Source organism: Phyllobates terribilis, unplaced genomic scaffold (genome assembly GCF_046119375.1).
Source record: "Phyllobates terribilis strain yellow unplaced genomic scaffold, ASM4611937v1 Scaffold_3__8_contigs__length_932513732, whole genome shotgun sequence".
NCBI lineage: Eukaryota > Metazoa > Chordata > Amphibia > Anura > Dendrobatidae > Phyllobates > Phyllobates terribilis.
Window position 1 is genome coordinate 249327837 of NW_027362763.1, and position 12375 is coordinate 249340211.

The 12375-nt window shown below is 49.2% G+C and overlaps 1 protein-coding gene across 1 annotated transcript in view; it reads left to right on the plus strand.

Moving 5' to 3' along the window:
- The window catches only part of MED12L (mediator complex subunit 12L), a 981938-nt gene that overhangs the window by 408303 nt on the left and 561260 nt on the right, over window positions 1-12375 (plus strand). The window lies entirely within an intron of this gene.

A 12375-nucleotide genomic window follows, 5' to 3' on the forward strand; every position in this document is an offset into this window, starting at 1 on the left:
AATAATGGGCTCAGGATCATCTATTGAAATGTTTTGTAACTTGTCATTACTTTTACTTCTGTTCAAATCCTTCCGAAAACCAACATTAGGTCATTATCTTCTGCAAACTTGTACACATTAATGGCAGTGAACTTGAAATTTCACATGTGGTTATCCTGAAAATTCATTTCTATCTTTTAAATCATGATAATATTAATTTAAATGTTCTTTGTTCAACAAACTTGGAATACATTTGGTAGATATGTAGCACCCTGAGGATTCGGCTGCTACAGGGGTATTACACCTCAAGCCAGAGGTGTGGTATTCCACTCCCGGGTAAGGATGGAGTGTGGAACTGAGCTCAGAAGGCTGCATGCACTACATACATCCCATTTCCGGGGGACAGAACTACGGTACTCCCACCAGTATATGTGCAGGTACGACAGCGTCTGTCCCTGGCTGGAGTGGGAGGGGGGTGGAACATCCCAGTAGTGTAGGGGCAGATAGGGGGAGTAGTCTGGGTAAAGATAGGAGCTCATTGGGTGCTGGTCACCTGAGCTCACACATAGAGGGAGTATATAAGGTGGGCACCATCTTAGGACAGGGTCAGAGTTTAGCCTGAGGAGAAGAGCAGAGGAGCTCAGCCAGGAGGGCTGACAGGGAGCTGTGGCTCCGGCTGGGCCCAGCTCCAGAGCAAGGCCTGCAGAGAGAGAGAGAGAGGAGTGAGAAGGACCCAGAGAGGACACAAGAAGGAACCCCAAGATCCCAGAATAAGGACAGAAGGGTGAGGGGTTGGCGAACAAGGGTACCGGAACCCAAGCTGGCAGAGGCCAAAACGAACCTTAACCAGGAACCGGAGGTTGTGGGCAGGATCTGCCACGACCCTCACCAAATCCACTAGAAAGGCACACCGAGTATAGGGTCAGGGAGCCCAGAGGAGGCTTGACCACCAAGAGACCCGAGGGAGCCGGCCAAAAGTGGATCCCTGGTGGGAACGGCCAGAGGAAGGGAGAGTCAGAAAGGAGCTCAGGACCACGCTCCGGAATTGCCTGGGGGTTGGCCGAGTCCAGGACCTGGTGGACGCAGCACGGCTCGGGTGGTCACTCAAGGCCAGAGTGACCAAAAGAACACCAGTAAGTAAAAACCCTGAACTGCATCTCCTGACTCTGAATCTTCTTTCTGCATCATCACAACCCCCATCATCTACACCTGCTGCCCTGAGGCCATACCCCTCCCGTTGGGGGTTATACCATCACTGCTGCACATATACCACCGGCCTCAGTGGACTGCTCTGTAGCGGCGGCTTCAAAGCCGCACTCAACGGGTGGCGTAGTCGACAATCAAGTTAAACATCTACTGCCATAGACTGCCACTTAGTTTGACACCCTGGGCACGGACCGGGTCACCGCCACAAGGACTACTACCCCCATCGAGATCCGGCTCCGGGTATCCCCTACAGCACTGGCCCAGGGGGCGCGTCAACTTTTGGCGTAGTCGGCAGGATAACGTGCCCGCAACCACCGGGTACTGCGTGCCTGAAAAAGAGACTTTTAAAACTTACCATCCGTGAAGTTTTCCCGCCATCCGGCGCCATCTTCAGCCTTCTTCCCGCCATCGGTGAAGATTCCCGCCATCCACGGAGTTTCCCGCCACTGGGAGACGATTCCCGCCATTTCAGAAGATTTCCCGCCCTGGCAGAGCGGACGCCATTATGGGCGTGCCGGAGGGTGGCAAGAGGCCACCTCCCATCGTGGGCCAGGTCAAGGAATGGCGCCAAAAGCGGAAACCGCCCCCACCAGCAGAGACTGTGATGTTAGAGATGTCCATCAGCGTGAGGGGTCTGCCCCTGGAACTGACAATCACCAAGTTGCCCCAGGACCGCCCTCAATGTGGGCAGAGACAGAAAAAAAGAGAGAAGATGGGAGCAGCCTGGAGAAGTCTGGAGGAGCCGTACCCGGAGATGGAGGGAGAGGCAGGCAGCACCGACCCAGTGGTCAGGAGCCTGTTGCAAGCGACAACCCCAGAAGGCCTGGTGGAGATCCTGGCGCAGCTCCCCAGAGACCGGGAGCATGCACAGACCGCACTGGAGGGCTTGGCTCAGAGGATGGCCCGAGTGCAGCGGGACGTACTGGCCGCATGGAGCAGAGAGATGGCCCAGCAGGCTGGAACCCGCCAGCGAAGCACGCCACCCGAGACGAGGAGTCAGACCGCCTCTGAGGATGGCGCAGGAGGAATCAAGGCCGGAGACGACGCCGAGGAAGGAGCTAAAGAAACGGAGGCAGGTAAAGGGGACGTCACTACCCCGAGCCGAGAAGCCATGAGCCTGCCCCAGTTCCCCGTCGCAGAGCCCGAAATTTCCCCTGCCGTGCCCGTCATTGCACCGTCACCGCTCCCGACTAGGCCTCAAACAGAAGCCGCGGCCGCGCTCCCCGTGACGTCACGCGCCTCAAATCAGAGTGCGACCAAGCAGGAGACGCCACCGGCCTGGTCGCAAGGCCGAGTACCCCCGGGCGCCGCAGTACCAACAGCGCCCTCTACCTCTGCTGAATCACCGGCCTGGTCGCAAGGTCAAGTAACCCCGGGCGCCGCCGTCTTCACGGTGCCCTTTACGTTCAGGGTGCCCCAAGCCTGGTCGCAAGGCCTGGTAAACCTGGGCGCCGCTACCACCACCGCGCCCTCAACTTCCACTGTGCCGCACCTGGGTGAGGACTTGTTTGCCCAGCACACTTGCCCGGATGGGCAGCCCTTTGTGTGGCCACCGGAGTTCCACCATCCCCGACTCCGGAAAGAAAGACCTCTGGATGAGCCCCTGATCCCGGCTCCGGCGCCCGTCGAGATGACCCCGCTCTCGTTGGAGGAAGCGCAGTTTGCGTGGGACCCCACTGGAGGAGACCTCATCGGGTTCACCCAAGAGGATCCGGACGGGTCTGAAGCCTACCCTCAGGAAGGAGCAGGAGGGCATCGTCACCATTAAGAGGTGAACTGAAACTGTATATAGTTACCCGTAAGGGTATATGCCATGCTGCTAATTTAAATATGTTCCCCGTTGGGACCAGTGAACTGTTCCAGTGTGTCCCTTCTTCCCACTGACCGAGGACTGAGAGCGGTCATTCCTTCCCTTTTCCCCACTGGTCGAGGACTGAGAGCGGCCATACCTCCCCTTGTATATAGTTGCGCTTTCTAAGGCGCCCCCTACCGGTTTTATAGGAAACTGTTTTTTCTACCAGAGACTGTGGCACTTACCTGGTCACAATTAGCACCGTGGCCGGAGGAACAAGAATGTTTACTATGAAAAGTTTTATGCTGATGATATATATAGTGTTTTATATGTTTATGATGTTTTTGCAAAAATTTTGTATGTTTTATGTTTTTGCTCTTTTACAGCCCGAGGACGTGCTGTGATTTACCAGGGGGGAATGTAGCACCCTGAGGATTCGGCTGCTACAGGGGTATTACACCTCAAGCCAGAGGTGTGGTATTCCACTCCCGGGTAAGGATGGAGTGTGGAACTGAGCTCAGAAGGCTGCATGCACTACATACATCCCATTTCCGGGGGACAGAACTATGGTACTCCCACCAGTATATGTGCAGGTACGACAGCGTCTGTCCCTGGCTGGAGTGGGAGGGGGGTGGAACATCCCAGTAGTGTAGGGGCAGATAGGGGGAGTAGTCTGGGTAAAGATAGGAGCTCATTGGGTGCTGGTCACCTGAGCTCACACATAGAGGGAGTATATAAGGTGGGCACCATCTTAGGACAGGGTCAGAGTTTAGCCTGAGGAGAAGAGCAGAGGAGCTCAGCCAGGATGGCTGACAGGGAGCTGTGGCTCCGGCTGGGCCCAGCTCCAGAGCAAGGCCTGCAGAGAGAGAGAGAGAGGAGTGAGAAGGACCCAGAGAGGACACAAGAAGGAACCCCAAGATCCCAGAATAAGGACAGAAGGGTGAGGGGTTGGCGAACAAGGGTACCGGAACCCAAGCTGGCAGAGGCCAAAACGAACCTTAACCAGGAACCGGAGGTTGTGGGCAGGATCTGCCACGACCCTCACCAAATCCACTAGAAAGGCACACCGAGTATAGGGTCAGGGAGCCCAGAGGAGGCTTGACCACCAAGAGACCCGAGGGAGCCGGCCAAAAGTGGATCCCTGGTGGGAACGGCCAGAGGAAGGGAGAGTCAGAAAGGAGCTCAGGACCACGCTCCGGAATTGCCTGGGGGTTGGCCGAGTCCAGGACCTGGTGGACGCAGCACGGCTCGGGTGGTCACTCAAGGCCAGAGTGACCAAAAGAACACCAGTAAGTAAAAACCCTGAACTGCATCTCCTGACTCTGAATCTTCTTTCTGCATCATCACAACCCCCATCATCTACACCTGCTGCCCTGAGGCCATACCCCTCCCGTTGGGGGTTATACCATCACTGCTGCACATATACCACCGGCCTCAGTGGACTGCTCTGCAGCGGCGGCTTCAAAGCCGCACTCAACGGGTGGCGTAGTCGACAATCAAGTTAAACATCTACTGCCATAGACTGCCACTTAGTTTGACACCCTGGGCACGGACCGGGTCACCGCCACAAGGACTACTACCCCCATCGAGATCCGGCTCCGGGTATCCCCTACAGCACTGGCCCAGGGGGCGCGTCAGATATATTTGTAGTTCTCAAATTGAAACTGCAACACCAAGAAGGAAAAGTTGTGGAATTATGGAAATCCCAGGATCAATAGACATGTTAATTGTCATGTCCTGCGACTTGGGAATCATACAGTATTGTATTGTGTTGTGGCTGTTGCATTACTATGCAATAAGGTTTGCCTTTTAGAAATTTGTCCTCCCTCTCTCCCTGTCTGCTGCCCTGGCTCTGATGTCATTAAGCCCTCTCTGCTTCCTCATTCTGAGTATGTCAGCCATGTTATGAGGCTCATGTCTTTTTGCATCTCTGGACCAGAATAGTATTTTTTACCTACTGTAATAGTGCATAACTACAAGAATTCAGCTTGAAAATAAACCCTCTTCTGCAATCTTCATTCGTGCCTCTGCAGTTGAGTCAAGCTATCTGATGAAATCTCTTTGTGTGAGTACTCGTACACAGAGACAGCCAATAAGTGGTGACTCAAGCGCCATACACACGCAGTCTAGTTATGGAGTCAGAATATTAATGATATGAAAATGATGCAAAAATAGAAAAATTCATAACACCTCAAATTATTCCGTAATGAATATGAGCACCACACACAGAAATACATGCACTTACACACCTTGGCATGCTACTAATGTGGAAAATAACAGTTGTCTGAGGATTGTTCTGCCACACTGAATGCACTTGAGCAATTAAATCATCAAGATCCTCTGCTGGCAGCTCCCTTTAACCCCTTAACAACATTAGACGTACTAATACGTGTCTGTGCCCTGGGACTTAAGAGCCAGACCCGTATTAGTACGTCATCGCGATCGCGCGCACGCACAGCTGACACACGGTACTATGTGCAGGGAGCGGTGGCAAGGGGAGGTGATCGCAGATACTCACCTCCTCTTCTGGCCTCCAGCGCTGTCTGCCATGGCACAGAGTAAAAAAGTGTAAAAACTGTCAGAAAGTGAAAAAAATAAATAAAAAAAAATTGTAAAAATATAAAAAAAAAAAAAAAAATAATCCACCAAAAATAAAAATATAATGTACCCATCAATAAATATTATTATAAAAAAAGAACAAAACAATAAAAGTACACATATTTGGTATCGCCGCGTCCGGAACAACCTGACCGATAAAACTGTCCCATTAGTTAACCCCTTCAGTGAACACGGTAAAAAAAAAAAAAAAAACGAAGCAAAAAACAATGCTTTATCATCATACCGCCAAACAAAAAATGGAATAACACGCGATCAAAAAGATGAATATAAATGAAAATGGTACCGCTGAAAACGTCATCTCGACCCGCAAAAAACAAGCCACCATACAGCTCCATGAGCTGAAAAATAAAAAAGTTATAGCTCTCAGAATAAAGCTATGCTAAAAAATATTTTTTTCTATAAAATTGCTTTTATTATGTAAAAGTGCAAAACATAGAAAAGCGATATAAATGTGGTACCGCTGTAAACATACTGACCCGAAGAATAAAGCTGCCTTATCAATTTTACCACACGCGGAGCAGAATAAAAAAAAACATAAAAAACAATTCCTGAATTGTTGGTTTTTGTTTATTCTGCCTCCCAAAAATCGGAATAGAAAGCGATCAAAAAATGTCACGTGCCTGAAAATGGCACCAATAACAACGTAAACTCATCCCGCAAAAAACAAGCCGTCACATGACTGTCTGCCAAAATCTGGAAAAATTATAGCTCTCAAAATATGGCGATGCAAAAACTAGATTTTACAAAAAATGCGTCTTTTAGTGTGTGACAGCTGTCAGTCATAAAAACCCGATATGATTCTGGTATCACTGTAATCGCACCGACCCGAAGAATAAAGTCATCTAATCACATATACCGCACGAGGAACGGCGTAAAAAATAAACTCTCGGGTTAGGGTTGGGCTAGGGTTAGGGCTGGGTTTGGGGTTAGGGTTGTGATGGGGTTGGGATTTTTTTCAAAAGTAAGAAAAAAAGATGACGATATGGCGACTAGTGTTGAGCGCAAGTGCTCGCTACTCGAGTTTGCATCGGGTGCTCGGGTATGCATTGAGTATCGTGGGTATTTGAGTGACATGCTCGAGTCTCCACCCCATATGCTTCTCGGCCGAAAAAACTTTGCGGGGATTGCCTGCCATGCACGAGCGATCCCCGCATGTTTTTTTTTGGGTGTCTAATAACCGTGAAACATGCGGGGCAGGGACTCGAGCATGTCACTCGAGCACACGCAGTACATGGTGCATACCTGAGTACCCGATGCAAACTCAAGTAGCGAGCACTTGCGCTCAAGACTAATGACAACTTATTCAATATGATGACCTAATGTTATCAAATTCTATGTCGTACCTCTGGGTTCAAAATGTTCACTATACACCTTAATAAAATCCTTGAGGGGTATAGTTTCCAAAATGGGGTCACTTGTTGGGGGAGCTCCAATGTTTAGACACACAGGGGCTCTCCAAACGCGACATAGTGTCCGCTAACAAATTGGAACCATGTCGCGTTTGGAGAGCCCCTGTGTGCCTAAACAATGGAGCTCCCCCACAAGTGACCCCATTTTGGAAACTAGACCCCCCAAGGCACCTATCTAGATGCATAGTGAGCACTTGGAACCCCCAGGTGCTTCACAAATTGATTCGTAAAAATGAAAAAGTGTTTTTTTTTCCACTTTTTCATTTTTACGAATCAATTTGTGAAGCACCTGGGGGTTCCAAGTGCTTACTATGCATCTAGATAGGTGCCTTGGGTGGTCTAGTTTCCAAAATGGGGTCACTTGTGGGGGAGCTCCAATGTTTAGGCACACAGGGACTCTCCAAATGCAACATGGTGTCCGCTAACAAATTGAATGGAAAATCGGATCAAATTGTTAGCGGACACCATGTTGCGTTTGGAGAGCCCCTGTGTGTCTAAACATTGGAGCTCCCCCACAAATGACCCCATTTTGGAAACTAGACCCTCCATGGCACCTATCTAGATGCATAGTGAGCACTTGGAACCCCCAGGTGCTTCACAAATTGATTCATAAAAATGAAAAAGTGGAAAAAAAAATACTTTTTCATTTTTACGAATCAATTTGCGAAGCACCTGGGGGTTCCAAGTGCTCACTATTAGTGTTGAGTGAACATGCTCGACACTGCTCGGTACTCGCCCGAGCATCACGCTACTCGGGATGTTCGGTGAGCACCGAGCATTTCCGGGTTACTCGGGCGGGAGCTCGGGTCTCCGCCCTGCATGTTTGGTGCTCTTTACAGAGCCAATGAACATGCAGGGATTGCCAGCCAGTCACTGTAATGCCGCAGCCATGTTGTTTGTGGGCATTACAGTGATTGGCTGGTCGCACAGCATCACCTCCCAGACGATCAGCCCGTCATGATTGGTGTGTGTGGGTGTCTGTGCATGTGTCTGTGCGATGTCTGCGGGTGTGTGCAGTGTCTGTGCGATGTGTGCGGTGTCTGTGCGTGTGTCTGCGCGATGTCTGCGGGTGTGTGCGGTGTCTGTGCGATGTCTGCGAGTGTGTGCGGTGTCTGTGCGATGTCTGCGGGTGTGTGCAGTGTCTGTGCTATGTCTGCAGGTGTGTGCGTGCAGGCAGACATAGGCCGATGTGACACTACTACTCCCATCAGCCTATGTCTGTCCCCCGTCCACTCGTGCCAGCAGGATCAGCTCGGTGGGAGCAGTAGTTCCCATCAGCCTGATCCTGCTATTTAAATTGCCCTACTGTGTCCCCAATAAATGTTAAATACATGTCATTGGTGGCCAGTGGTTGCCTACAATAAATTAGTTCATACATTACCTGTCCCCGCCGATCGCCACCTAAAATAAAGTAAAAAATAAAAAACTACACCTATACTCACCTAGACACCTAATTCCCCGAAGCCATCGATCTCCTGTAATAAAATATAAAATAATAAACCACAACCTTATCCTTACCCCTCCGTAGTAGTCCACGAGTGTCCCACGATGATCTCCAGTTTAGAGCAGCCACATAGAATGTGACCGCTCTGAACCGCTGCCGCCGCTAGAATGATGGGGCCGTAAAGCAGCCCCGTCATTGCATAAGCGGGTTCGCCGGAGTTCAGGCAGCGCTGCTCCGGTTAGCTCCTTTACGGCCCTGCTGTATCGTAAGAAATTCCCACGGTACAGCAGTGCCGTAAAGGAGGTCTCCGGAGCTGCGCTGCCTGAATGCACTCCGGTGACCTCAGTCAGTGGCTCCCGCTGCCGGGAGCGGACGTGTTCCCGGCAGTGTGAGCTTACAGCAGCCATGCACAGCTGTCACCATCTCCAGATGTGACAGCTGTGCATGGGAGATCAGCGCAGGAACGTGGACAGGTAACTATTTTTTTTTAGTAAACTAAGAATTAAATAAAATTGTGTGTTTTATTTCAAATAAATTATTTTTTTCTGGGTGAAGTGTGTTTTTTCTTTTTAACACTTTGTAGGTTAGTAATGGGGGTGTCTTATAGATGCCCATCATTACTAACCTGGGCTTCATGGCAGCTGGCGCTGACATGAACCCCAACCCTATTACCCCCTGCCACCGCACCAGGGCAGCGTGGAAGAGCGAGGCTAAGCGCCAGAATTTGCGCATCCTGTGGATGCGCCATTTCTGGGGCGGCTGACGGCTGGTGTTTCTAGCCTGGGAGGGGGCCAATATTCATGGCACCCTTCCTGGGCTATTAATATCAGCCCCCAGCTGTCTGCCTAGCCTTTGCTAGCTATTAAATAGGGGGTACCCCACGTCATTTTTTGGGGGGGTCCCCCATTTTAATAGCTAGTAAAGGCTAGGTATTCACCTGGGGGCTGATATTAGTAGTCTGGGAAGCTCCGTGGGTATTACCCCCTTCCCAGGCTTCAAACATCTGCCCCAGCCGTCTGCTTAACCTCCGCTAGAGCCTAAAATTATGGGGGATCCCACACCAATTTTTTTTTAAATAAATCCTTTATTTTAACACTAAATGACATTTGAGGAGTTAATAAAGATGCAGTCCCTAAATTATTATTTATTTTTTAATTAATTTTTCCCAAAAATTTTGACGTGGGCTTTGCCATATTTTTGTATGCCAGCCAGGTACAGCATCCAGCTTCTATGAACGCGCCATTTTCCGGGGTGGCTGCGGACTGCAATTTGCACCGGGGGGCAGAAAGCTTGGGCCTCCCTGCGCTGCAGATTCCATCCCCCAGCTGCCTAGTTGTACCTGGCTGGACACACAAATAGGGAGAAGCCCCACGTATTTTTTTTTTTTATTATTTCATGAAATTCATGAAATAATAAAGAAAAAAAGGGCTTCCCTATATTGTTGTGTCCAACCAGGTACAAATAGGCAGCTGGTGGTTGGGGGCAGCCCGTTCCTGCCTGCTGTACCTGGCTGGACACAAATATAGTGCGAAGCCCCACGTCAATTTTTTTTTAATTATTTCAGGAAATTCATGAAATAATTAAAAAAAAACTGATGTGGGGCTTCGCCCTATATTTGTATGCCAGCCAGATTGCCAAATTTCCGTTTTTTTTCCCAAATAAACGCAAGTGATATCGAAGAAATTTTACCAAAATCATGAAGTACAATATGTCGCGAAAAAATAATCTCAGAATCAGGGGGATCCGTTGAAGCGTTCCAGAGTAATTACCTCATAAAGTGACAGTGGTCAGAATTGTAAAAATTGGCCTGGTCATTAACGTGCAAACCACCCTCGGGGGTTAAGGGGTTAAAATTGCCGACTAAAGACGTTCCAAATGTGCTTGATGGTAGAGAAGACCAGAGACGTTGCAGTCCATGGTAGCACGTTTAGGCCATGCAATAGTCTATTTCATATTTGAGTGAAATCACAGGTATAGTTTAAGAGCTCTTAGATATAATTATACTGAGTCTCTTTGGACATCCCTCTGTGTGTAACTATTTAGTAGGGAATGGCAAACTAGGAAAATACCCAGAACCTCCTTTTACAGTTTTACACAAGAATCTTCCTTGTTCCAGCTTCTTATGTTTTATTGAGCTTAGATCACGTGCCTGTAATGCTATGGTTAGATGTATAACAACAGTACAACTTGTTGATTGTACTTTGCTCATTTTTACTATGCACTCAATCTATTGAGCCTAATGATAACTACAGATTGTGCATATAGAACAAGATACGATGATTAAGAGTATTTTATGCACATACTGCGGAAATAACCTGAATCATTTTTATGGGCCAGATTTTAAGTTACAAAAATTTGTACGAAAAGTCCATCATATGAATATACTCTCTCGTAGGATTCAAATTTTTAACAGGCACGAGGGATGCCTGCAGATATTGCACAGTGGAAAATTATTTTTTACTCCATAATCAAATATAACAATTGTTGTGTCAGGGTAATACACGCTGTAGACATTTCTACCATGTGAGACTACAGATCCAGGTATGACCTCACCAATAGTAAGTGCATGTTGAGAGTTGTTGTTTCACAGGGTGTAATGCTGCAAACCTCACAAGTAAGTTCTTACTGACAAAACACAATCAGAGGCAGTGTACACACTGACATTCAGTAACTTATGGTAACCTCATATCTGATTGCAGTCATTGTTCTTCCTTTTCCTCTCCATCTGGTCCAGACTTTTATGATTTTTTTCAACTACATCTCAGCTCTGTAGAATTTGCCACCCAGCCGTTGTCGGCACTTTACTTATCCTATATACAGTATGAGGACAAAGTCTCATGTCTACACATTGTGCTGCCTAATGTAATGATGTCACAAGTTGTGCCTTTGCATAACACACACTGTCACTAGAGTTGGTGTGAATCGATTTTCATGAGCCCCGAGAGCTACTTGCTACTTGATTGAATCCCTGGCTCCTCTTTTGACTAGCCAGCCTGGCACGACATTATCATTGCGGTATGATGCACATGTAACATCATGGCAGACCAACTAATCAAAACAGGAGCCTTGGTAAGAGGCGGTTCTCTGGGCCTCTGTCCATTTAACTGTCACCTTAAATTAAAGGTGACAATTAAATGGCTGGCCCTTCAATTGTTCTTTATGACGCGCCCCCTGGGCCATATTCTTTTAGGGGGAATATCCGGAGCCGGATCAGATGGGGGTTGTAGTCTTCCGAGTGGCTGTGACCCGGTCCGTGCCCAGGGTGTCAAACTCAGTTGTATGTGGCAGTCCTACAGATGTTACTAAGTTCTTAATGTCGACTACGCCACCCGTTGTGTTGCGGTCACTATGGCCGCCGCTGCAGCAGAGTCCGCTGAGGCTGATGGTGCAGGTGCAGCTTGTGATGATATAACCCCCAACGGGTGGGGTATAGCCTCAGGGGGATCAGGTGCAGAGGATGGGGGTTGTGGTGATGCAGTGTAGACGGCAATCAGAGACAGAGTCGGGTTATGCAGTTTAGGATGTTTACTCACTGCTGATGTTCTGGTCACTCCAGCTTCGAGTGACCTCCCGAGCCGTGCTGCGTCCACCAGGTTCTGGATCCAGCCAACCCCCAAATAAGTCCGGAGCGTGACCCTGAGCTCTCCTTCTGTCCTTTCTCTGGCCGTCCCCACTATTGATCCACCCAGGTCCAGCTCCCTCGGGCCTTCTGTTGGGAGACCCTTGGCCTCGGGTTCCCTGACCCTCCACGTGGTATGCCTTCGTGGTGGATGTGGTGGGTGACCGTGGCAAACGCTGCCCACGGTCTCCGGTCTCTGGCTGGGGAGTGTTTTTGCCCCCACCAGCTTGGGTTCCGGTACCCTGTGCCGACTCTTCACCCGGGGATTTAATTTGGGTTCTTGGAGTCCTTCTTTCTCCCCATCTGG